This window comes from Thamnophis elegans, chromosome 1 (genome assembly GCF_009769535.1).
Source record: "Thamnophis elegans isolate rThaEle1 chromosome 1, rThaEle1.pri, whole genome shotgun sequence".
Classification (NCBI taxonomy): domain Eukaryota; kingdom Metazoa; phylum Chordata; class Lepidosauria; order Squamata; family Colubridae; genus Thamnophis; species Thamnophis elegans.
The window spans coordinates 88,585,545-88,611,352 of record NC_045541.1 but is presented as its reverse complement, the minus strand read 5'-3'; the positions used below and the strand labels follow the sequence as shown (position 1 = coordinate 88,611,352).

Below are 25,808 nucleotides of genomic sequence, written 5' to 3'. Positions count from 1 at the left end.
ATGGTGCTTCTGCCAGCAAAAAGGGGTTCACGAGCTCCATTTTTTTTGGCTGCCACAGCTTCCTGCAACCCTCCGCTAGTGAAAATGAAGCTTGGGAGGGCCACACTCTGGGAACCCTGTGATTCACTTAAAAACTATCATATTATTGTAAAATTGGGTCTGGCTCCACTTATAACTGCAACAACGTACAATGGAAATTCCGGTCTCAAATCGTGATTATAAGTCAAGGACTACCTACAGCCTCAACAATATACAAAGAGCCATGCTTAATTAATGGTCATTTCTGGAGATTTTGTTAAACAGCAAACAGAATCGATCCAGGTTTTCTGTACACTGAAATTCACTCCCAAGTCTTGGTAACAAAAATGAATGCAATGCCTTCAGCATCCTTGGTGAAAAATATTAAAGAACCTTCACAGTTCTTAGGATAGTGATTTGGGAGCCTGTGCACAGGTCAATGCTGTCATCAAAACTATTCTATTTTACTTCCTTCTCAAGGATCCTTGCCTTCCTTTTGGTAATTATATAATCACTCTATTAAAACATTAGAGGTTCAGCCAGAGTGCAGTTCCTGTAGCAGTAAGCCACACACCATCCAAATTTTGAACCTTTCAGCTGTCCAAAACTAGCTGTACATCATTTCAGTTACTCAGATGACTTGCCTTGTCATTATTAATCCAATGATTAATCCACCATTATTAATCTGGGGAATGGGATTGATGTAAACTGGCCGTAACTATGTTGCCTTTTCTTCTGATTTCAGCTTTCAGTTTTGCTTGAGCAATCTGCACAACAACTTAACTATTCAGAAAGGAATAACATTTAAGTGTTTATATATGTAGGTATTTGTCAATATTGCTGGTTTTTGACTGTTCAGTACCGCTTTCATCAAATCTTGTAACTGAACCATAAGTTTAAAACAGTTATAGTTGTGTCCCCCTTCACTATATCAGAAGGAGCATTGGGAAGGAGCTAATAATAATATTCTCACACAGAACATATTAGTAAAAAAAGCAAATACAAGTAGTCCTTGATTTATGACAATTGAACCCAAAATTTATGTTGCTAAGTGAGACATTTATTGAGTTTTGCCCTGTTTTGTGACCATTCTCACCACAGTTGTTAAATTAATCATTGCAGTTTTTAAATTAGTAACAATTTGGCTTCCCCGTTGACTTTGCTTGTCAGAAGGTTGCAAAAGGTGATCACATGACTCTGGGACACAGCAACCATCATAAATATGAACCAGTTGCCAAGCCTCTGAATTTTGATCATGTGACCATATAAATGTGAAAAACAGTCATAACTTACTTTTTATCATAACTCACGTTTTACAGCGCCATTGTAATTTTGAACGGTCACTAAATGAACTGTTGTAAGTTGAGGATTGCCTGTAATAGAAACCTTATCCTTAGTTTGCTGGTCTATGTTTAAGGAATTTCTGACAACAGATGCATTTAAAATAGAGGTACCTCATTTACTTCTGAATACAGTAAATCCCATTGCTATACCACATGGCTGTGATAAATGAATTACAGTATTGAATGTATAAGAAAAAAATGAAGTACAGTATTAAAAGTTTGATAATTCAAAGGTATCCAAACTTTTAAAAGTTTAAAAAAATAACCTTTAAGATTCATATATCTGACAAGGCAGAAAATGCTCCTGACAAACATTCATACAAAGATTAAAAGGACTGTGGTTTCAGGGAAACTCGATGCAGGTTTTAAAAAAATATATAAAAAAGAAAGTTTCTCTTTATGTAAATGTGAGGAACATTTCTTCAAGCTAGCTGTATTTTCTCTAAACATATTTGAAGGCCACCCTGCTTTGGTGCTGTTAATAAGATAAGCAGCTATAGAAAGCTTACAAATCCATTTAAATTGATTTTAATTAATGAATCAATCACTAGTCACTGATGACTGGGTTTATAGACAATGAACAACTTGATGCCTTAGGCTTCTAATTCCCACCTGAAATCCACATTATAGTGATAAGTCGCCTCTTGAACTGACATCAAATTTGCTGCTTCTACTAAGTTAAGTCTTGCATGTATCATTGGGAGTCACAAATTTCAAACATGTCAAATTGTACAGAACTTTGCATTGTCAGTAAAGAATGAAACACATTGTCGGTCAATTAGCAGTATATTTCTGAAATTTATAATATCTTCTTTGGGATAATATTGTCTATTATGCACTCTAAAATACAGGGTTCTTTGTATATTATTTGACTATACATATAATTAGAGCTGCGCCAAAACAAGGCTTGCCCTTTAAGATCAAAAAGAATGCATCTTGTATTTTGTTTAAAAGAAATTTTGGTTGTATTGAAGTCCGTTTTATTTAGTTCTCTGGTAAATTGTTCTGGAATCTTCTGACAGAAAAGGAAATAAAATAAGAAATAAGGTTTAAGGTTTATTAAAATTTGTATGCCGCCCACTCTCATCGGGACTTCCATCGGGACTCTAAATTAAATAAAATACTACTATGCACTCTTTTATAGTATGCAAAAAGGTTTCACTCTTACCACATTATGAAACAAATACAAAAATAACAGTTGTGCATCCTCACAAATCAAGTTCAGGCAGCTCAAAATCCTAATCTCACTAATCACACTAATTTGTTAGGAAGATATCTTAAAATCTAATTAAATTTAATTTCTGCTATCTTTGACCACATATTAAGCATACCTACTTTCATTTTCTAGTTGGAATCATAAGTGACTGTGAATCAGCTAACACATAAATCAGCTAACTGGGGAATTCTGGGAGTTGAAGTCCACACATTTTACACTTGCCATGTTTGAAAAACACTAACATAAACCATAAGAGACGTAGTACAGCAAGTCAGCTGGCAGCTAATCTAATAAATGGCAATTTATTTAGCCCAGGTGACAACATGTTAAAGTTTCAGATTATTCAAACAGACTCTGCCTTAATTAGATCACTATAAAAATGGGCGGGAAAGTCCCCTTATAGCTTTTAAGATTGCATATTTATCCCAGATTAGCATTAAAGGTACCTTACTGAAGTCTGTATATTTCTTGTTTCCTACTAACTTAGATGGAAGGAATGCAACCATGGCACCAAGTGATTCCAACCAAGTATTTTAGGTGTTTTTCATTCCCCTTCCCACCCAAAAGTTTCAGATGAGCTCCTATTTACATAATAAAGGGTAGTTTTCAGAATCTGTTTTTAATTTGAAAGATAAATCAATAGTAGCTGACCTCCAACTCATATCCACCAATAGGGTCATGTTCCATATGCTATCTGCCAGATGTTCAGCTGTTCTTGTGCCTGATTTGGGTACATCTTTTCAGTCATTATCATCAATGTTCAACTTTTGTCACAGAAAAAAATATAGTGATTGTTATTGTGACTGAGTACATTAAGGTATCTGAGTGTTTTGAGGGGGATAAGGGCTGAATTTCTGTTATAGACCAAGTGCTACCTAAGAGAAGAGAAGAAGCTAACTCCAGAAGGATATACTTATTGAGTTGAATCAAATGAAAAACATGGCTACGTAAATCAATTCTTAGTAAATAATTTATTTCAAACTAATCTCCAACATGAAGTCCTGAAGTAATAAGTTTTAAGATAATCTCCAAATATTTTAATATATTAATTTAATCAATTTTAGTATAATTTGGTTAATGAATTATTTCAACATGTGACATTTAGCTTCAACTGAAGCCCAGGAATGTATTTAGAGTTTTCTAAATCCATTCTTTAATATGTATATAGAGAAAGAGCACATCCAAAGTTTTATAGTAGTAAAAATTAATTTGAATCATCAGCTTGCAAACCATTGGTCCCTCTTAGGAGCAGAGATATCCTCTTTTGGTCATTCTTCTGTATTAAATAATTTATGCAGGGGAAGAAAGATTGATGGGATTGTTTCCTAGGGACCAACTCGGAGTCCATATGGAGATTATTTTTTTAAATGACAAAGTTGATAGCAAAGGTTTTTTTTTCTGCCAAAGTGCACTGTCCCTGAAATGTGGTGATAGCAGTCACAATTTTTGGCAGCACATTTAAATTCCAAAGTTAGAGAAAGGTCAGATGACATCCCCTAATGCTCTGACCTTATTGCTGAGCCCAAAGAATAGTCTTGATCAGGATAGACAGAAGATAAACATGACATGGACATTTCAAAGGTTGGTCCCAAAGGCAGAAAGGAGAAGGAACATGTGATCTGGGAACAGATAATCTATTTGGGAGTAACATTTGGCAGAGAGATATTTAACCTGATTATCCTTGAAAAGTATGGAGACTTACACGCAAGGCACAGAAGCCTTCAGAAGGGAATAGACAGGTGTTGAAATAATGTCCACAGCAGCTTTACCAACCCACTGTTTTCAGCTTGGCTTCCTGCCTATATTTTTTACTTCTCTTGTTAATGACCTTGGAAATAAATTCCTGACCATGTTGTGCCTGAAGACTGAATTTCTGCTGACTGCCATTTATAATGCCCTTCCTTTGACCTTGCCTTCACCTCTGAATGCTCTTTTCAGAATTGTGACTTCACTTTTCCCCCTTTACAGAACCCAACGACCTCTTAAAAGCTTTCCCTGGAAGAACTTCCAAAACAATGTGAATGTTGACATAGAATGTAGGAAAGCTCATGGAATTCATGGAATGTATGATCATTAAGGACAGTAAAGTGCCACGTTCAGCAAGGTCAGATGCACTATACCATATGGGATCTCTCTTCCACACTCATAGTCAAATATCCTGTCTTTAAAAAATGCTTCAGGTAACAAGAATTCCTCTATAATTTCCCCAAATTTGAATGACAGCTACTCCATGAATCAAATCAGAGGAGGGAAATAGCTAAATGACAGCCACACGGCAAAACATATCACAAATTCTTACTTCACTGAGGATTACAAGAACCCAAGGAATGCATAATTTTCCTCTAATCTCAAAAGAAGGAAAGGAAAGGGGAAAGGGAACCCACCCATTTACCTCACCATAGATCTATTAGTATTTGCACTGTAAATCTATTGTAATTTGAAAGCTTTCATTTTGGAACTTAGAATGGCAAAAGCCAATCAACAGCATATATATATACATGCATACATGCCTACTGGCCTCAAGAGTATCATTAACAGCAAATGTTGCTTTTAAATCCCAACACCCCCCCCCCCCATGTACATTGCTTTACAACTACTCCCTGGTAGTCAGGCAACTATCAGGCCACTACACAAGGCACAGCATCTAAATGTCTCCAATCAATCTGAAAACAATTGTAATGTCAAATTTGTTTTGGCTCAGAAAATTTCAGGTTTGGAAACCTATTGCAGGGAATAAAGAGAAAAGAAAAGCTCTTAATACAATAAAAGAAATCTGTTGTGTACAGAATGTGTGAGGAAAAAATATTAGGCCCCAGTACAAAATTTCATTTGCTGAACCCAAGTTACCATACAGGCTGTTGTTCACCTACATAAATGGACTTAGTAGCCCCCAAGGCTGAGTTAGAGAGCAAACTTCATCCTGGCCTTAGTTATATTTGAGGCAAACACAACCAAAGCTAGGCTAGGATTTAAGGGTAATAGGGAGGAAGACAAATCATTTATTTTTTTCAAATGTTTTTCTCTACTCTTTGTCTTTTTGTGTCTTTTAGCCTGGTTCCTACCAAGCTTTTTCTAAAAAAAATAAAAACTTTCTGGGGAAAAAGTATGAGTTTAAAAATGTTCCATGTCTTTTTTTAAAAAAATAAACTACATGTTTATTCTTGAAAAATCCAGATAATAGTTCTGATTCACTTTTACAGATGTCACAGTATCCAGACATTCAAAACCAAGACCACAGATCACAAACAGCTTTAGCAAATGGAGCTCTGAAGGTCTTTGTTCCTAAGACAAACGTCTTCCTATTACTTACAAAAGCAGCGTCTACTAACCACTGACCCTGATGTAGCCAGCACTAGGAAAGGAAGTTATTCAGCACTGAATTTCCTGCTTTTGGTTGTAGCCAAAAACTGAGATGCTTGTAGTGGTTTCAGGAACTGAGTCATCTAATGATTCATGAGCAAGATACTGGTTTTAATATGCTCCTAATCACAAGATTCAAAAACCTGACATCAAGCCTAAATGAGGCTTAATTCATAGTTTAAAAGCAGAACAAATCTCTGTTATAGCTGGAATGGGGGAAACCCCATCATTTTAATTTACATTTGCTTTCAGCTTCTTTTTCAATATATCTGTTCCCATTACCTTATTATCTAAAGCCATTCTGAAGATTTATACAGAGATCTAAGAAAGACTGCCAAGTAATCATTCAGACTTTGCAATTGAAACATATAATGCTTTTTTTGCTACATGCATGCAGTTTTCAAAACAAAAAACAGGTATCAAATGTTTTTATGGAAACCCCCCCTTTCCCAGAAATTACATGGAAAAATAAACTCTACAGCCATGTTTTTAATCAAATCTTTTGCTATTGTCAATCTGCAATATTTATACCATTCTGATTTAATCAAAAACCAGTGACAACACCAAATTTTGGACCTTTCAATTTTATGCTTCGCAACAATCTGCCAGAAAACAGAAAGTTCGCACATCAACATTCCCTTTCTGAGGTTTGGAACTTAAAGTCTCTTGAAGACATGGAGAGGCCTAAGTGCAGATATAAAATTCCCAATTCCTTCAACATTTGGGAAGAAAAATGCTGTTCCCCCCCACACACACACACTTGATCTGAACATTTCTAGAACAAAGGCTGAAGCCATTAGCAGCCCCTGCTACACAGGGAGGCCAGGAGGATAGAAAAAGGGGACAACTTGGGACTTTTAGATTGTACACAATACTGCAAGCACATTTAAAAAGAAACTACAAAAGGATAGCATGCTGTGGGGGGGAGTAACCATTGACAAGAAAAGGCCAAAGTGCAGTTTGAAGCTGGCAGTCATTTTATGGCTTCAGTCCTAGAGCAGATTTACTTAGATGACGTTAGTGGCTCCAATCCAGTTTGCTTTTTTCTTTTTCTTGGTAGCTTTTCCCACTTGCCTCTTGAAGCCTGCACAGTGCTATAGAGCTGGAGACCATAATCAAAATTCCCTTTGTGAAATAGAGTTTACCTCAGGGCACAGAGGCCTAGCTGGCTGAATCGAAGGCTCTTCAACCTGTACTTCATGTCTAGCAATAAATAGCCTACTATACTATATTTTCCTCCGTGCACAAGAAACATTAAAAGCAGCCTGCCTCATTTTAAAAAGATGTTTTCATTAGGTTCTCAAAAATCTCACATGCCAGATTTCACTTAATATTTCAAAATATGTCATGACAATCTACCAGTCAGGCTTAGTGGCTCATTGAGACCTAAAAATGCTCATACGCACACAGCTCTAAAATATATGCCAAACTGTGATCTAGCTAACTTGTATTTATATATTAACAGGTATTAGCCTCGACAATATTTTAGTACCAAAGTCCTCTAGCAGATGCTTCGAGAAGAGTTGATGGACTGCTGATTGCTCAGCTCTGAAAAAGGAAATGCATCATTTAAAAAAAAAATACAGGCAATAACAGATTTAACTGACTTGTGTCCAATGTAGGAATGACGTAAATAAAATATAAACATGTTATATTTAGAACACACAAATATAAACACATCTTTTACACACACACACACACACACACACACACCTTTTAATTGAATATGAATGGCCTGGCTTTCAGGTACAATTCTGCTTACCCAGTCAAATATTCAAATATTTAACATTTTAATGGTTGGCAGCCATAGTATTTATTTATTACAAGTTTTTCTATGCTTTTTCATTCAAAAGTGAATCCAAGCAGTTTACAATAAATTGTACAATACACATATTAATAAATGTAAACATCATAACTTCTAAAGAGAAAATAATTTCTTCCTGAAGCTAAAGGAATGTATATTCTGAAGCTGACTTTTAATACAGAAGACTGGTCTGCAACTGCTACATGTTCAACAGGCTCCATAAAATAAAATATTAAGTAGAGAACCCGCAACCATTGTACCTCTTGGCTAATTCAAATCCACATAAGCTAGAATGCTTCAGTTCAAATTTATGAACCTTTCTAAATTACGTAAGCACTGTGATCCCCTTATGTGACTTACTAAGGAAGAAGTAGCGTTGAAACATGGCTTACTTTTGAATAACGATTATATTGTGCTTTGAACTTTATTTTCCAAGCATGTAGAGAAATTGCAGTTAAAGTGAGGACAATATTTATCTGAAATGATTCCATTATTCTTAGAAGTTTAATGCTGTTGGATCAGATCAAAGATTAATCTACATATCAAACAAAATGCATGTTGGGAAAAACTAATATGAAAGTACTAAATGTATCTTCCAACTTTGCAGTCTAACCTTTATTTCCATTATTTTATCCTATAGAGAAAAGAGGGAGGGGGGAAGGAAACTGGAAGACATACTAACATACCGTATATACTCGAGTATAGGCCGACCCGAATATAAGCCGAGGCACCTAATTTTACCACAAAAAACTGGAAAAGTTATTGACTCGAGTATAAGCCTAGGGTGGGAAATGCAGCAGCTACCGGTAAATTTCAAAAATAAAAATAGATACCAATAATGTTTTTGAATATTTATTTCAAAGAAAAACAGTAAACTAGCGGTGTATTCAATGAAATACTTCACTCACCTCATGATGCTGATGTCCCGCTGTGATGATGATGTCCCGTGCAGCCGCGGGAGCGATGTCCCGCCTCCTATGACACACGGCACAGTGATTCCTATCATTGGATCACTGTACCAGAGGAGGTGGGACATCGCTATGTGGCTGCTTGCCATAACAAGGAGGAGGTGGGACATCGTTGCAGAGCGGCAGGAGGGGGAGGAAGGGGAATCGTAAGACAGCCCTGCATTACATTAGAACGTGAGGAGGGGGGATGGTGCGGTGCGCGCTGCGCGGCAAACTGACACAGAGGGAGGGGAAACTCACAGGGGCACGGGGCCATTCACGAGTGTCACCCAGCGGCATGGCCCTGCCCCCTTTTCTCCTCCATTTCGGGCAAATTTTTCACTGACTCGAGTATAAGCCGAGGCGGCTTTTTTCAGCCCAAAAAGTGGGCTGAAAAACTAGGCTTATACTCGAGTATATACAGTAAATAAGACAGTTTTTTCATAAGATTAAATCTTGACTGCATGCAATTATCCTGGTCAGTCCTTCCATTGTGTTGCTAGAAAAACAATTCATAAGTAGAGAATTAACACATCAACAATCCAAGACTTTGAAATAATATAAGAGTCTCACCACTTCAGTAAAACAATTGTTTTAGCTCTGCTTAGTTCACAATAAATCTAGAGCTTTTCATAGATTGAGAGATTCCATATAATTTAACATAGTAGTTAACCTAACCTTTGCTTTCAGGACAGTACACTTCTCACATCATTGCTATAGGCACTGGCTTTCAGGGTACAATCTGCAGTCCATCTAGATAAAACAGTTATCATATGGGTGGGTAAATGACCACAATGTCTACTTACCTGTCAAATATCCTTCTCTCCATATTTTAAAATGGCTAGAGCAGACACTATATTAGTTTGGCTGTTTCTGGAGCACAAGAGAATAACAGTTTGTCCTCCAAGGAATGGGTCTCTTTCATTCTGGGTATTTTATTTATTTATTTACTTGTCCATCTAATCAACATCTCTGAAATTTCCTGGTAAGCTCCTATTCAAGTACTAACCAGACAGACAAGTTAGCTTTTGAATCAAATCACTTTGGTATGGCCAACTGCTGTAATGCACAAAACACTTGGCAACTTTAAAACACCATCTGATCTTCCACACTCTACAACTTTACAGTGACCAAACTGTGTTTCAGTGATATGCTGTAAACGTTTTCTACAATAGGATAGTCTCCAGATGGACTGATTTTCAATACCCATTGTTCTCAATTGTAGTATGGGTCATCAGCTGGAAAATCGCATTGAAATTATGAACACTGTAGTACCAGACAGTACTAGGAATTAGACACAGTTATGAAATTATGTTTTCACACGGTTTTCAGTCTGGTATTTGGTAGCATTAAAACTGCATCCAGGTCATGATCAGATACATCCAGCGGTTGTAATTTCATATTTTAGAAAAACAGGCCAAGTCCAAAATATTTCATTCATTGACTGTAAAATATGTGAACATGAGATTATGATGTTTTTCAATTGGCTGCACAAGATATTTTTCTTTTCATTAGCAAATACTTTTTCCAAAGTTTCAAGAACAGTTTCTCCTAAGTTAAAACTGTACACCAATATCTCACATAGAATATAAGAATTGAAATTGTATGTCAGAGTTCTCTGATTCTCATAATCAACAAGAGTTGTTGAGTCAATAAGAGGCAGGTGACAAGGACCTTCAAGGCCAGGAAATGAGCAGCCTCCTGACCACAGACTCAAGGGGGCTCTAGTTTTAATCATGTTAACTAGTGGATCAGGAAGATGCCACAAGACAAGAACTTGTTTATATGCCTAACTTCACTATTCTCTGTAATAAATGTATTTAGCTATTCTTATCTCTATCTGGGAAGGTGAAGATTGGAGGGAAATACTATGTTCACTATGAATCTTTTGACAGCACATTTGCCTTCATGTTACTCACAAAAGACCATGAGAAGGTAGCATGCATTCAAATCTCTAGACTAAACAACAACTCCAAAATATCTAACAATTCCACTGTTACTGGATCAATTCCAATGTCTTGCTTGGGTTGCAACCCAGATGTCCTGTTAACCCAGAGGATATCACCGGGTTAACTTTGGCAACTTCCTGAATAAAAAATGATTTTTATCCAAGTATGATTATCTCAAAGTATTGGTTTAGCAATATGTATTAAGATTAATGGAGTACTAGTACAAGGATAGCAGCAAGTTAATTAGTTTCAATTTAGAACCAATATGCCTCTGATTACATGAGGTTGAAAATTCCGAGTGTTTTTCTCACAGTCTTACTGTGCACTGGAGAGCAAACAGCTATCTTCACAGATAATGGAGATCTTCAGCTAGCTATTTACACAACTAGTTGAATCTTTATCTGTTTGAATACCAACTCTTACACCAGCAGGTGGGACGGAAACACCAAGTCCAGTATCAGACTCTAAGATACACAGTCGCTGTTGCAGTAGCAACAACACCCTGACACCAAATACCTGCCTTTCAGCTTGACAAGCATGATGGGTATCTTCGCAGATTTGTTATTTCATTGTTCAATGCAAATGAACAATGCAAATCACACATCACACCAAGACCTAAGGAATTTCTCACCACTTTTGTGTAGTAATTTTAATCAATTTGACCAAGGGAGTTGCAAAATGCACAACCTCACTTCTGGCACAAAACCGTCTGGAATTTTGCTACTGCAAGTTACATTTGAAAAAGCCAAATAGGTCAAACAATAGCCAGTCAAGTGTGTGGCAACCATAAAATACAAAGCCTTAAAGTATGATAAGCACACTGTATACACATACATGCATGCACTCACACACACACTTTCAGTTGTTAGTTATAATGAATAAAGTTTAACTTAAATGAAGAGAACTATCAAATGAAATACATGATTAATTTATTTGACCCCCTTCTACATTATTTGCATGAAAAATATGCACATAATTTGTGATTTTGAAGATTTTTTTAAATCAGAGCAAGAGGTAATTTTAATCATACTCTGCAAAGGAAATTAGAACTTCTATTTCTTTTCTTTCTTTCTACACATTTATTTTTTTCTCTCTGTTTTCCTTATTCTGTACTAGTTTCTTTTAATTTTTATGTCTTCTTTAAAATATAATAAAACGTTTATTTTTTTAAAAAAAGATTGGTTGATTTGAAAGGTCATCTCAGAAACTTTGGTTGTTAATTCCACTGATCCATAGCTATCAATGGAAGATTCATAGAATTGCAATGAAGCAATGACTGCAAAGGAGGGTGTAAGATGTTTATATTGTGAATGACCTTGTCACTTCACAGGTGATATGTCCTGCTGAGAATCCCCTTCCAACCAACTGTACTGCTCTCTCATCAAGAAAAGGATCCTTTTAAAGTAGGATTCCAAAACCCCAAAAGGTTTTCTTCTACTCAAGCAAGCATTTACTTCACTACCATCCATTAGTCAGATTCACGCTGTCCTGTGTGGTTCAGGATGTTTCTGATTAGCTTCCATAATCTGCTCCAGAGTTTGATGACAGCTTGTTCTCTTTTCCCCCAAAATACAGACACCCTAAAGACCAGGAGAGTTAAATTATGGTATCTTTACCTAAGAGTTTTTGGCTACCAAAGATGCTTTAGAACATTAGCACCATCTTCCACGATGTATCAAGCACCCTCTCATAATCTTACACAGATGGTCACAAGGTCACAATTTTTCCCCATTTTAACATTCTTATCTCTTATATCTCCTAGCCTGCAGAACAAGCACTCCAATGACTTAGCATGTAAACTGGATTATTTCTTGTACTATGATCCTCCCACCACATTCATTTTGCACCTGGAAATCTTTGTCACCCCCTCACCACCTGTCCTGCTATGACAGCTGGTTGTCATAATGACAAGTCTAGCAGCTATTTCCAAAACCACCAACAGGTGCAACTCTTAAAAAGAGACAAGACATATCCCCACTGAGAAAATGAATCAGAATCCTCCAATTTTAACTTGTCTGCATGTAAATTTCTCATTTAAAAATAGACTACTCGTGTATAATAAATATTAGTAATCAGACATCTGAAAGATCTTGAAGAATAGTTTCCAGTCCATGTTGTTACAAGAGAAGTTAACATCTCACACATATGTATTGGTTTGGTTAGATAACTTCAGAGTATCCCTAGTTTTCCCATCATCTTTTCTTGGAAAGAGGAGGAATTGCTTCACAGCAACTAGCTATACTGTATCTTCTTCCTTCTCTAAGAGAAGTCTTACAGCTGTGTCACAATAGCCAGACAAGTAGATATTTAGGATTAGTTAAAATCACTCTTCTTCTCTGTGACTTTTGATGGCCTTCCACTAGAGCAGATAGCAAGGTCTGTGCTTCTTCCTGCCTCGAGTAGTGCAGGCTAAGAGAGTCTTTTCAACAATGGGTTTCAATTGTCACACTCCCTCTCTTCTGCAGCTTCAAATTTTATTTCTGACGTAAATGTCTCAAGATCCTGGATGCCATTCTGACAATAACTTATATTTTATCTCTGACTTCATGTTTCACTTCCTGTCACAGCCTCTCCTCTATTCCTGAGATTATTCATCCATTTATTCAATAGATTTCTGGAAATATGGTTGACCGAATCATCTCATTTCTGAAAAGAGGTTGCCAATTCATGGCACATTTTTGGAAAGTTCTATTTCACCTACTAAGCTAGGGTTCTACAACCTGCGGCTCTGGAACTACATGTGGCTCTTTCATCCCTCTATTCTGGCTCCCTGTCAAAATATGCATCACAACTGCCAATGTGTGACACCCACCAGCACACAAGCTTTATTAAGATTTTCAACCCATCTTTTTTTCTGAGTTCAAAATATTTTTGTTGCATGCAGAAATAAAAATTTGTGTTCTCTGTAGCAGTTCATTGATTTCATAAATGCAACACACTGCAGTTTTTTTTATACATAGCATAAAGATAAAAATGATATATGCAGTGTTATCTTCATTTTAGATGTCAAAAGGGTTTTGTGGCTCCTAGTGTTTTGTTTTTTTTGTGTGTGTGTGTGGGAAATGGGTCCAAATGGCTCTTTTGAGTGTTTAAGGTTGCCGATCCCTGTACTAAGATAAGTAGCTCCACTTATGTTCTGCATCATCTATCTATGGAGGATGAAACAGAAAGAGTTCTGTTCAAAGTGATTTCCATCTTCTATAAAAGTGTTCTTAGTATAGCATTGGATTACTTCACATAGATTATGTTCAAGAAGGGCATGGCATGAAGGCAGGAATTTTCTGTAGTAGCCCTGACACTATGAAATGTGTTCCCCTTGAGATATGTTTAGTCCCCTTGCTCCTTTTAGGAAGCTACACAAAACTTTCCTTTCTAAATAAGACTTTAATTAGCTTAATGTCAAAAAGAACAGCCTTATTTATTATTTATTCATTGTCTATGCTCACTGGAAAACTGCTTTTATGTTCTTCTGTGCATCATCGAATGTTGTTAAAATTGTGGCACTATCAAAATATATTAATATACATAGGTATTTGGTATTGGTATTGGTATTTTATTATTTGTATGCCGCCCTTCTCCGGGAGGACTCAGGGCGGCGAACAATTCAAAGGGGAAAAAAAGGGGGAACATAAAAGACAAAATACAAATAATAAAAGTCGACAACAATCGCACAACCATACATGTCGAGAGGGGAGGGAACTCATCACCCCCAGGCCTGCCGGCAAAGCCAGGTTTTGGCGGCTTTTCGGAAGGCCTGGAGAGAGGTGAGGGTCCGAATCCCTGCGGGGAGTTCATTCCAGAGGGCCGGAGCTGCCACAGAGAAGGCCCTCCCCCTGGTAATAGCCAGGTGGCATTGGCTTGTAGATGGCACCCGGAGGAGGCCAACCCTGTGAGATCTAACGGGTCTGTGGGAGGTAATTGGCAGCAGGCGGTCTCTCAAGTACCCAGATCCAATACCATGAAGGGCTTTATAAGTTACGACTAGCACCTTGAAGCGTATCCGGAGACTGATCGGTAACCAGTGCAGCTCGCGGAGGACAGGTGTAACGTGGGTGTACCGAGGTGCACCCACGATCGCACATAGTTTGTGTGTGCACATGTATGTGTGCACATACCATCTTGTAGCAATAATGTCATTTCTAGCAAGAAAATTGGCCTGCTTTTTTTCCTATGGTCAGCTCATGTCAGTTTCTTTTAGGCCATGTATGGTCTGAAATGCTATCCAATGATTCTTTTTAACCCTCCCCATTCCAAATGCCCACCCAATGAGTCCTCAAGGTTCAGATGAATTATGCCAAGGACTCCCACTAATCCTTTCCTGTCACCACCATGCCTCCTTCATTATTGTTGGACACATTAAGAATTCTTCCAGATAGCACCCCTCCATATGGCACATTTAAATCAATTATATGGATTTATCTGCAATTTGTAGTGGAGATTCTTAGTTTTCCATCATTCCATCCTAGTCTGGAACAATCCTGTACCATTTGTGAACTTTTTCCTAATACCTCCCTTCAGTGGGGAGAACTGACAGTGTAAGACGAGCAATCTAGAATATTTAGTTTTAGAGGCTGTTCAGAGACTGAAAGACCCTGGGAAGGAACATATCATATATAAGGTAAAGGTTCCACTCACACATATGTGCTAGTCATTCCTGACTCTAAGGGTCAGACTCATCTCTGTTTCAAAGCCGAAGAGCAGTGCTGTCCCAAGTTGTCTCCGTGGTCATGTGACCAGCATGACTAAATGCCGAAGGCGCATAGAACACTGTTACCTTCCCACCAAAGGTGGTTCCTATTTTTTCTACTTGCATTTTTCACATGCTTTCAAACTACTAGGTCAGCAGAAGCTGGGACAAGTAACGGGAGCTCACTCCGTTACTCGGCGCTAGGAATATATCATATATATGCCCCAGCTTATTTGACAGCTCCATTTGTGACATCCTACAAACCCAATCTTCCTGACTGGCCTTAGATTCTGAGGGAGAAGACAACAGATTCAGGGAAGGAGATGGAGCGTCTTTACAATGATAAATGATAATCCTGCATACAGCAGAAAAATCAGAAAGCAACCTGGGTACTAATCTATATAAATGCTACTATTAGATGAGAAAATCTTGATATGTATGACTTCAGTCCCAGAACTACTTTCCTCATTAAATAAAAATGAATAATTAATTAAGTTGTTAAGATTAGCAGCAGGGTCCCCAATCTGTTGGGAATTGGGCCATGCAAGCAGTGGACAAGCATGCAAAACTCCGTTTGTGTGAGTAGTGGGTGCACACACTTGCGCAAATGAAGTTTCACGTGCGAGCAGGAATCCCCTCTCTCTTCTCCCCTCCCACCACTGGCCACTCTGCAGCCCCAGGAAGGTTGGGGACTGTTGTTTTATACAGGTAGTCCTTGACCACAATTGAGCCCAACATTTCTGTTGTTAAGTGAGACATTTGTTAAGTGAGCTTTGCCCCATTTATGACCTTTCTTGCCACTGTTGTTAAGTGAATCACTGCAGCTCTTCAGTTAGTAACACAGTTGTCTTGATTCCCCATTGACTTTGCTTGTCAGAAGTTCACAGATGGGGATCACATAATCCCGGGATTCTGCAACCATCATAAACATGAATCAGTTGTCAAGTGTCCTGAATTTTGATCATGTGACTATATGAAATGCTGTAGTGTTCATGTAAAAAACAGTCATAAATTACTTTTTCCAGTGCCGCTATAACTTTGAACGGTCACTAAACAGGAACTGCTGTAAGTTGAGAACTATCTGTAGTGCTAAAATTGAAAACTATACTTAGTTTTTTTCAGTTTTTGGCTATTTGTAGAGATAACAATACTTGAGTGCTGTATAAAACTTATTATTCTGATCATTTTCAAGGTAAGAGAAAATAATGATAAGGTGTTTCTAAAAAGTCAATGCACCAAATAGAAGATTTAAATTCATTGTATTAACTTCCTCAAACATCTTGTCTCTCTAAAAATGTCTTTCTCAGATGAATAATCTAAAGATAGTTGAAAAGTTTTAAATCTTTTTTCTTAAACACAGAGATACAAAGATATTAAGATCTTAGGAAGGACAGAGATATTAAGCTGACTGGCTTAATTGACTATTTAGATAAAACTAAGTATTTGGAAAATGTTGCCATGCAACTCATAAAATGAGAAAGAAAAAGCTCATACCAAACAACCTGATTTGCATAAAGAACTAATGTTTGGATTAGAAATCAGCAACCACTGCTGAAAATGAGAATGGTAACAGTAGGTGACATATTTTTTTAAAAAAAGCTTAGAAAAGGAAGTTGGGAGGGGCACATTCACTACTATGGGAAATTGAAATATCAAAACAATAGTGAGCCTTAAAAAGGAAAAAAAAACTACGGTAGAAAAATACCCTTGAGAAAGTAGTACAAGCAAATTGGATGGAAAAGAGACAAGAGAGTACAGTGTATAATCCTTTAAAAAAAGATGGGTCAAATAAGAAAATCCCAGGAACAATGAATTTGGCAGGATCAGAGGGCAACAGAAAACAATCGTATTCTAAAATCATCCAGTTACAAAAATGGAAGGTTGTTGGAACCAATATTTTCTACACCAAAAACAAAGAATAAGCAAATAAAAAAAATCCCATTGCATTCTGTGCCTGTTCTAAAATCTCCCAATTCTTCAGAAGTTTAAAAACAAATTAATGATATAAGTAATTCAACGTTACTAAAGTTAGAATTAGTAATGTCGCTGCAGTTTTCAATTATTGCAGTTATATTCTAACATTGAATCAATAAGGTTTTTTTATATCATAAGAATTCTCATGTGTTATAAATTATATTTATTGTTTTGATCTATTAAACAGAAACATTTAGACTCGATATGTTTAGATTGCTTGCACGCAGGTGGGTCCTGGGCCAGTTTAAAATATCCTTTTAGTACTTTACCAATAACCCACAGATGACAACATTTTTAAAATTGTTTTGCTGGGCTGAAAAGGAAGCATATTGATTTTATATCCAATTTCCAAGTTTGGGATGTATTAATCAGTAATGAATTTAGTATCTAAAATCTACAGTATTTCATTTCTAAGTAACCCATGCAATTTCAGAAATAGCTCTTCTGGGGTAATCTTTGAAAGAGATGAACACATCAGGTCTAAGATTTAAGAAGAAACAAAGGAGAGTCAAAAGAATTCCAGGTCACTCCACAGGGCCCAAATTTATCCAAGCACTGCATTAATTCATAGTTACCAGCTAAGCCATAGGCAGAATTTGCTATAAGAAAAAAAAAGTCAAGCATTCCAATAACTGCAAACTTAGTTCAACAATTGAAATATATACTGTAGACTAGTGTTGGCCCGTGCGCATGCTGGAAACCAGAAGAGCAGCCGGCCAGTGCGCATGCCAGGAAGATGATCTTCCAGTTTCCAGCGCACCAGTTGATGTTTGCCCATGCGTGTGTGCCAGAAACTGGAAGACCAGGTGGCTGGTGCACATGCATGCAAAGATTAGCTGGCTGATGCACAGGCGGGCGTTGGAAACCGGAAGATCATCTTCCCAGTATGCGCATGTGTACAGCTGCTCTTCCGGTTTCTGGCGCTCTCAAATGCATAAATACCAGTTGGCCAGCGAACCGGAACCAGGAAGAGCAACAAGCAATGGTTTGTGTGCCTGGAGAGACAGCTCTGTATGCCAAAGGTTCGCCATCACGGTTATAAAGTAATATGGCTATAACTACATATTTAAGCAAATAAACAATTCCAATAAAATGATAACTCTGCTTTCTTCCTGTAGCATTCAAGGAATATCTTCATCTGGAATAACCAAGCTCCTTGGAAATCCAAACATGAAATGCATAAAACTACTATTGATCAGCTAAATTCACTGATAACTTATCTAAAAATAAAGTAGCCATATGCTGCTAAAACTTTTATTTTTTATTTTTGGTCTCTTACTAATGTAACAACAGGGCATATAGTATTCTACTGGAAGCATTGACAGAACCCTCTGTGGCTTTTCCCCCCCACACCACCCCAGACACATAGAAAAGAAACAAAAAACGCCTCTAAGGCAAATGCATGCACATCTATTTGCATTTTTAAAAAAACAGGTGAACAAAGAGTAAACCAGATGTCAATTTTCAAAAGCGAGCTGTCTGGTTTGGGAGAGTTAACAGAGGCAGACAAACTGCTAGAGCTCAGAGGGAGACAATGAGCTTCTCTCAAAACATTCTGGCCAAGGGGAGTGGCTATTTAAAACACTTGGCTTCCTTTATTTCAGCATGGCCGAAGTGGATTCTGCCTGCTCTTACGTGCCAACTCCAATGAAGTCATTTTGTTTCAATGGGGTTTTCTATGCATTTCAGCAACACCGTGTGCAGCACTGTAGCAAAGAACAAAACACTGGGGGGGGGGGGGAATGTGAAGCTTTCATTTGCAACTGCAAAAGAAATTAATGCTCTGATCCTATATAATGCTGACAAATCCTGTGAACAAATTGTAATTGTATCAGTTTAGCGAATCGGAAATCATTATTGTGTTCTGCAAGAACTTTTGAGAACATTAAGAGCAAATAGAAATTATTGTCTTAACCAATGTCAAAAAGGTAAGGTGGCAAGAAGTAATAGAAAAAAGTGATTTACAACTCGACTTCTGTAGAAGTCATAGATTCACATCTGATTTACAATGAAGGATTATAAGTTTCGTATGTACATATGTATGTATGTTTTCATATTGCTCTTAAAAGCATCCCTTAAGGACAGCAAATCAAGTGCTCAAAAGCCTTCACCACAAAAAAAGTTTATTAATATATGTGACAGACCTTTATAGTATTTAATTTGACATTATGAGCTGAATTTCATATATTTTCAAATAAATTCAATTTAGCTATGTTTGGATGGTGAGAGAGAGAGAGAAGATATAGCACACAAAAATGAATTAAAAGAATTAAAGAATCTCTGCTATCATCTGATCTGCCAATAAGATAATTTTCAACATGGAATTTCTTATTGAACTGAATATATTAACACTTTTCCTTAGGATGCCTTTATATTAACTTAAAATACCATCTTGAACTCTTTCCAAAAGCTAGTATGACACTGACTTATAATAATTCAGAAAGTCTGTGGATAAAGCAATGCAACAGATGCACTAAAGAGTTAGCTGCAGAGAATGTAAGTTCAATATGTTCTCACATAATTAACATTTCCCATTGAGTAGCTTTCAGTTTATGTACTGTTAAAATAATAGAATACACTGATATTAGAGATCAATGGGAATGAAATTATAATCATTTGACTAATAGTTTTTTAAGTTTTGGTCTTGATAAAAGAAATAGTTGTCAAATTGCCAAAACATTAGGCTGCTTTGAATCTTTTGCTGAAACAAAAGAAAAGCAAAAACTATTAGCATACTTCAATTTTATTTGGCTAGATATAATAAAGAATCAGGCAATTTTAAAATAATCCTATTGTAATTTCTATTATTTGAAAGTAAAGGGAAGTCAGTGATTTTTCACAAAATATTCTTTTCTCTCTTTTTTTCAAATTCTTCCCCTACATTTCCTGTAAAACCTGCTCTCTACATTAAAGCTAGGAGGCCTTACTGGTATTATAGCAGGCAGGTATTAGTAGGTATTATAAGGTTTCATTCTTACCTTAATACCCTCCTTCCAATAATACCAAACTGAGGTGCAAACTTTTGCTCCCAAGTATTCTGGTGACCTAAATGCTATTGAAATTTATGTTAGAATTGCTTAGGAGCAAAGGTTATAAAATAACATACCTTGTACAGGACATAATCACATAATTTCATTCAATTATTTTAAGCTTCAAATTGCTTAAAATAATTTGAAAGCAAATAAAATACTTGCCTTCAATAAAATTCCACTTGAGGTTTTATAAAATAACAAGTTTCCTTGGGGTATGAAACTGCTTCTTATGAAAAAAGGACTCCAATATAGTCTGTCTATGATCTAGACACAGTTATTTGTGAGTAAGCATTCCCAGGAAAGTGTCTGTTTAACACTGAAGATTATTTTCCAGCATAGACTCATCATCTAAAAATCCTCCTATAACAACTAATCAGGATTTTGTAATACTGTACCACAATATGATCTACTTTAGAAATCCCCAATTAAGTCTTTCCACTCCAAGCAGCATTATAAGATAGGTTCCTGGGAGCCCAATCATAAATCCAGGGTGTCAAGCCAATCGTGATGATAAGTGCCAACACTACAAGTTGCTGTTGTGATGTAAGAATGTTAGTCTACCAAGTTGGCATGCAAGGCTTACAAAGTGACTATGAAGCTTCAAAATAAATTTAAAAAGTACATTTGTTTCTGATTCTAAATTGCATCATCATAAAACATCAGCTTGAGATCACTTTGCCGTTGAGGAATATTTTAAAAAGTGTGTGCATGTATTGTATTAAGATCTGTTCTTATCTTTAAGCAAGAACTTCCAAGGATAAATGCATAGCTAATGTAGTAGATTCGCTTCCGAACATGCATATTTCCCATCTCCCATCCCCCCACATACCCTCTGGTCAAGAAGATTCCAGTGATCTGTTAACTTGATGTGTCTTTGATATCTGAAAAGATATTTACAGACTTGGGGATCAATTGGTTATTACATTGACTAGATTTACAAAAGGACACTTATCAATACCATAAGATGTTTGTAGAAAATGTTTAACTGTTGCATTTCTAAGTTTATGATTTCTACATGATTCTATAGTAAAGATCATGTGCGGCCACAAAAAGCAACAGCTTCCACATAAAGTGATATAATTTTCATAGCACAAATATATTTCCAATTGAAATACATCCTTATTAGACTTCTTCACTTGTATATCGTAGGTAACTTTAAAAAAATGTCCACTACAATAAACCATGGAGACAAATATATCTCTATGTCTCTATGCAGAACCATAATGAGAATATATATATATATACTTGCTTACAATTCATATCCACATTGTATGTTTAGCTATATTCTTATTTTTTAAAATTACTGTCTAGATTACAATTCTCAAAATTCTCAAAACGTAAGAATCTTAATGATCAAATCAGCAAAAAATTAATTGCATAACAGCATAAATAAACACACATCCCATGTTAATATGAGGGCTTTGATGCAACAAATATTTAAATCCTAAACTAATGAAGCAGCTTTAGGAAACAAGGCATCAAGCCATTTCAGATAAACAGTGTGAAACTCATAACTGTGCCAGAAAACCTGCTAGGTTAAAAACTTAAAAAACTTATAAGATATCAATTCCTTACTTAAATGCACATGCTTCATATCAAATTTCACAATAAGGCCAAAATATTTTAAAATAAAATACATTGTTTTCACAGAAATCACAGCTCATTTAGTAGTAGGATAATGGCTACCCAATTGCCATTTTTTATTATACATATACACAAAAACATTTATATTTATTTTTCCTTCAACTTTCCATTGCTTAGAAGTTTTTACAATTTAGTTCTAGTACACCTTTGGGCAATTCTACATAATACTTTCATGTTAACAACTACAATACTAATTCCACCCCTTCTTGTTTTAATGCCTCTAGATATATCCATTTTAAAAAGTTTTTTTAATATAATTTAATTGCTGAACTCTAGCAATGTTTTTTGCTTTTTACAAACATGTTAGGGCTTACTGTGTTCATGTTTCTAATCTTAACTTTCGTTAGCAATGAAGAACTACCATAAAAGGCTACCTCTTTCAAAAATTTATTCACCATCTAAGCAAAAGAAAAAAAGTGTTACTTTCAAATTATTAAAGTGGCTTTTCAACCAACACACATAAAAGCCACATTCTTCCAACACTAAAAATCTTCCAGATGGAATTCACTAAGGGCCAAGTTCTTAGTTGTGCTAAAACTGTTCTTTTCCACTGTTTACTAAACTTTCTTTCAAAACCAACACTCCACTCTAGTCTCTTCCTTGTGATAACTTCAATGAACATAGTTTGGACCTAAATACAATATTAATTATACATCTAACAGACTGTGCAGTTGCTTTTGATAACTTTAAATGTTTTCAGCAGAACTGAACATCAATAATTATTAACAGCAATCACATACATTCAGATCTTATCATTCCATTACTTTCATTTAGCAAAAGGGGAGAATATGGAATCAAAGGCTCAAACTATTTTCCTAAACAATGCATCTATAAATGTTGAAAATATTTAATGCAATCAGAATTTCAAAGTTATGGCTAACTTTATTAACAAATCATCACGGCATAAACATGAATTAAAATAAAATATGAAGAAATCTAAAATGGATTGTGGGGAGCTGTGAAAATACTAAAAAAGTACCCCTCCAACACAGGAATCCTTTCTAAAACTCAGCTAGGCCCTAAGTTTGTACTCCTGACCTTTTGAAGAGAAATATGAATTCTCAGCATTCCATTTGAAAAATAGGCAGGAGCTGCTGTCTGTACAGAGATACAGAAGTAAGGCAGTGTAAAACAGCCTCTGAATTATCTGGAATCTTTTTAACACTGTCAGTACAGTCTAATGTCCTTGCAGTGGTATTCCCCAACTATTTATAGAGATGGCAATGCACTATGTACCCCAGGACAACCATTCCAAATTTAGGAGCACATTTCTTTAAATCTTGTATGAAATAAGACCAGATTTCTATTTACAATTTGTGTTCCCAGTGCACTGTACATAATGCTTTTTTTTTTCTTTTTGTGAGTTTCTGTACAATTTCTATATCCAGATAAAATGCACTGTAAGCTTAGCGAAAGGTGATCTTTTACTTAACTGCTTTCAATACTGATACTTATCTAGATTACTCTTGCAAAACTACAACTAAGGATGTTTCTTTAACTTGATTAATTTACAGATTAGAATGTTTAGTATTCCTGATAAAGAGTTTTAGCTGAGCTACTTTTATTCATTGGCTATTTTAAATCAGAATAGAGATACATCATGCCAGAAGTCACATAAACAGTAAAATGTTTTTTTTTTAAAAAATAGAAAATATATAGCAAGAGAGAGATTTTCACACCTGAAATTAAAACATAAAGACACTTACATTTAGAAATAAAGGAAGGTAGGTGCCCATCAACTTTGGAGGCATTTATTGAAGGCCATTTAATATGGAGACATATCCCCATATCCAGAGGGGATATGTCACTTCTAATCTCTTAACTATTCTCCTGAGAAACACAGGTGACACTGATTTTTCATACTTTCAAAAATATTTTAATTCAGTGTTAATGTTAGGTGCTTTTAAAAAAAGAAAACCAATCCAGAATTGTATACATTTCTTGTTTGTCCATCTCCCTCAATAGATTGGAATAAAAAACAAGAGTTTGGCTAGCAAACTATCACTCACTTCCTATTTTTTTTTTGTTTTGGATCTAGATAAACTTAATTCCCACCCCCCTATGTAAGTGGACTTCCTTTCTTTGACAGTGTGAATTGTGGAACAAAAGAGTCTTTTTTTTGGCCAGCAGCACTATTAACCTGTAGGGAGGGGATGCACAAGGTTCCTGTAAAAGGTTAGAGGAAAATAAATAAACATTGGGCTCCTACCTAAGGAAGTTTTCCAGGGACAATCTCCTCGTTTTGTTGGAACTGTGACTTTGTTGTCTTTTTGGGATACAATGTTTCTGCTGACTCCGGAAATTTTTTCCACTTGAATGTGCAATTAAGCAGCAGCAGTTCTGGAGAAAGCAAAGAAGCAACGAAAGAGAACATTCCTTCTTTCATCTTTAAAAGGAGGGATAAAAACGGGGGGACGGGCGGGGGAGAAACGAAAACGGGGGGAAAAGAAGGGAAGAAACAAAACAAAACCTCACACCTCTAAACAGGCAGCTAAATCTCCGATCCAGACACTTTTTACAAAAGCTCAGCGCTAGGATGAGGGACTCAAGGGATGGGTTCATTTTACTATTCAAGGCCTGATTTGCTCCCAAGTTATTTCTCCTCGGCGAAAAATGTGAAAAATGCCAAAGATTTGTGTGTGTGTGCGTGCGCGCGCGCGGGATTGTGTGTGTGTGTGAGAGAGAGAGAGAGAGGGAGAGAGAGAGAGAGAGAGAGTGCGCGCGCGCGCGCCAGGCTGCAAAGCAGTGACTCAGGCAACTAAATTAAAGCAGCAAACAGCAATAAGGCGCAGAGGGCGAGAGAGGAACGGCGCGGCCGCCTGTTGCAGCTCTGGCTAAATACCCAAATCAGGCTAAACTCCGCTGGAAACAGCTTTCCCCTGCCTCCCAAGGCTACTTTGCCTGATTTTTCGCTTTCCCCCCCACAACTCCTCTCCCCTCTGTTCACCTGCGGAGACTGAGACGCGGGAAGGGAGGGGGGCGTGAAAAGAGGGGGGGGAACCGACACGATTCTCCCAAGTAAATAACAGAGGACCTCCCCCCCCTCCCGCCATCCACCGTTCCCTGCCACACAAAGCAAAGCGAACCGTAAAGAGAAGCTGCTCCCTCCAGCCTCCACTCGCCCCTCCACGCACACGCACAAAACTTACCTCCACTCCACTCCCCACCTTTGCAAACACCACCAGCCTTTCTCTTTTTTTGTTTTTTTGTGCAAATCAATTTCAAAACTTCTTCCAGCTTCCCCTGGGGACTTTTGCCTTGCTTTTAAAAATGTCTATAGCCTTCGTGTTGTTTTTTTTTTGTTTTTTTTTTGCTTGTTGGTTGTTTTTTGGATGTTTTTTTTTTTTTTTTGCCCCTTAAAAAATCACTGTGTGTGTGCGTCTTGGGCTCTACAGCTTGTTGGCTTGCGGGATTATTGAAGCCCTTCAAGTGATTAGTTACTGCCCCCAAAACCGGTGGCGGCAGGGCGGGCTGGGCTTTCGAATGGGCTTGTGCAGCGCGAGCGATGCTAAGAATGTTCGGAATGAGAAGAGGAATGAAATGAACGCGAGGAGCGGACTCTCTACAGGGGAGGCGGAGCCACGGCCCGCAACAGCCAGGGGATGCAGAGGGGAGGAGCCAGGAAGCAGCTGGTGACCTCATAGGAAAGTCCAGGGGAGGAGGGAGCGAGGGGAAAAGGGGGTGGGGGGGAGGAATCAGATCACATGGGGAGGGGAAAAGTTGGAGGGGGCGGAGAGAGAGAGAGAGAGAGAGAGGTGTCCTCGCGAGCCACCTTAGTCGCGGGCGCAAGCGGAGGAGCCTCTTGAAATGGGATCTTGCTCACATGCCGAGGCA

At 37.1% G+C, this 25,808-nt stretch overlaps 1 protein-coding gene across 10 annotated transcripts in view; it reads right to left on the bottom strand.

The window, feature by feature from the left end:
- TEAD1 (TEA domain transcription factor 1) overlaps positions 1-25,529 on the bottom strand; it is a 224,421-nt gene extending 198,892 nt beyond the window's left edge. For 3 of the 10 annotated variants that reach the window (XM_032223615.1, XM_032223622.1, XM_032223606.1), the window contains exons 1-2: positions 25,124-25,528; positions 24,184-24,314 (exon numbers count right to left, since the gene is read on the bottom strand). The gene's annotated coding sequence lies outside the window, so the exon portion shown is untranslated. Of the gene's footprint in view, positions 1-21,159; positions 21,212-24,183; positions 24,315-24,451; positions 24,649-25,060; positions 25,098-25,123 lie in introns of those variants that run through there. The other 7 variants (XM_032223564.1, XM_032223596.1, XM_032223631.1 and 4 more) reach the window with 5 other exon arrangements.
- Between the last annotated feature and the right edge of the window lie 279 nt (positions 25,530-25,808).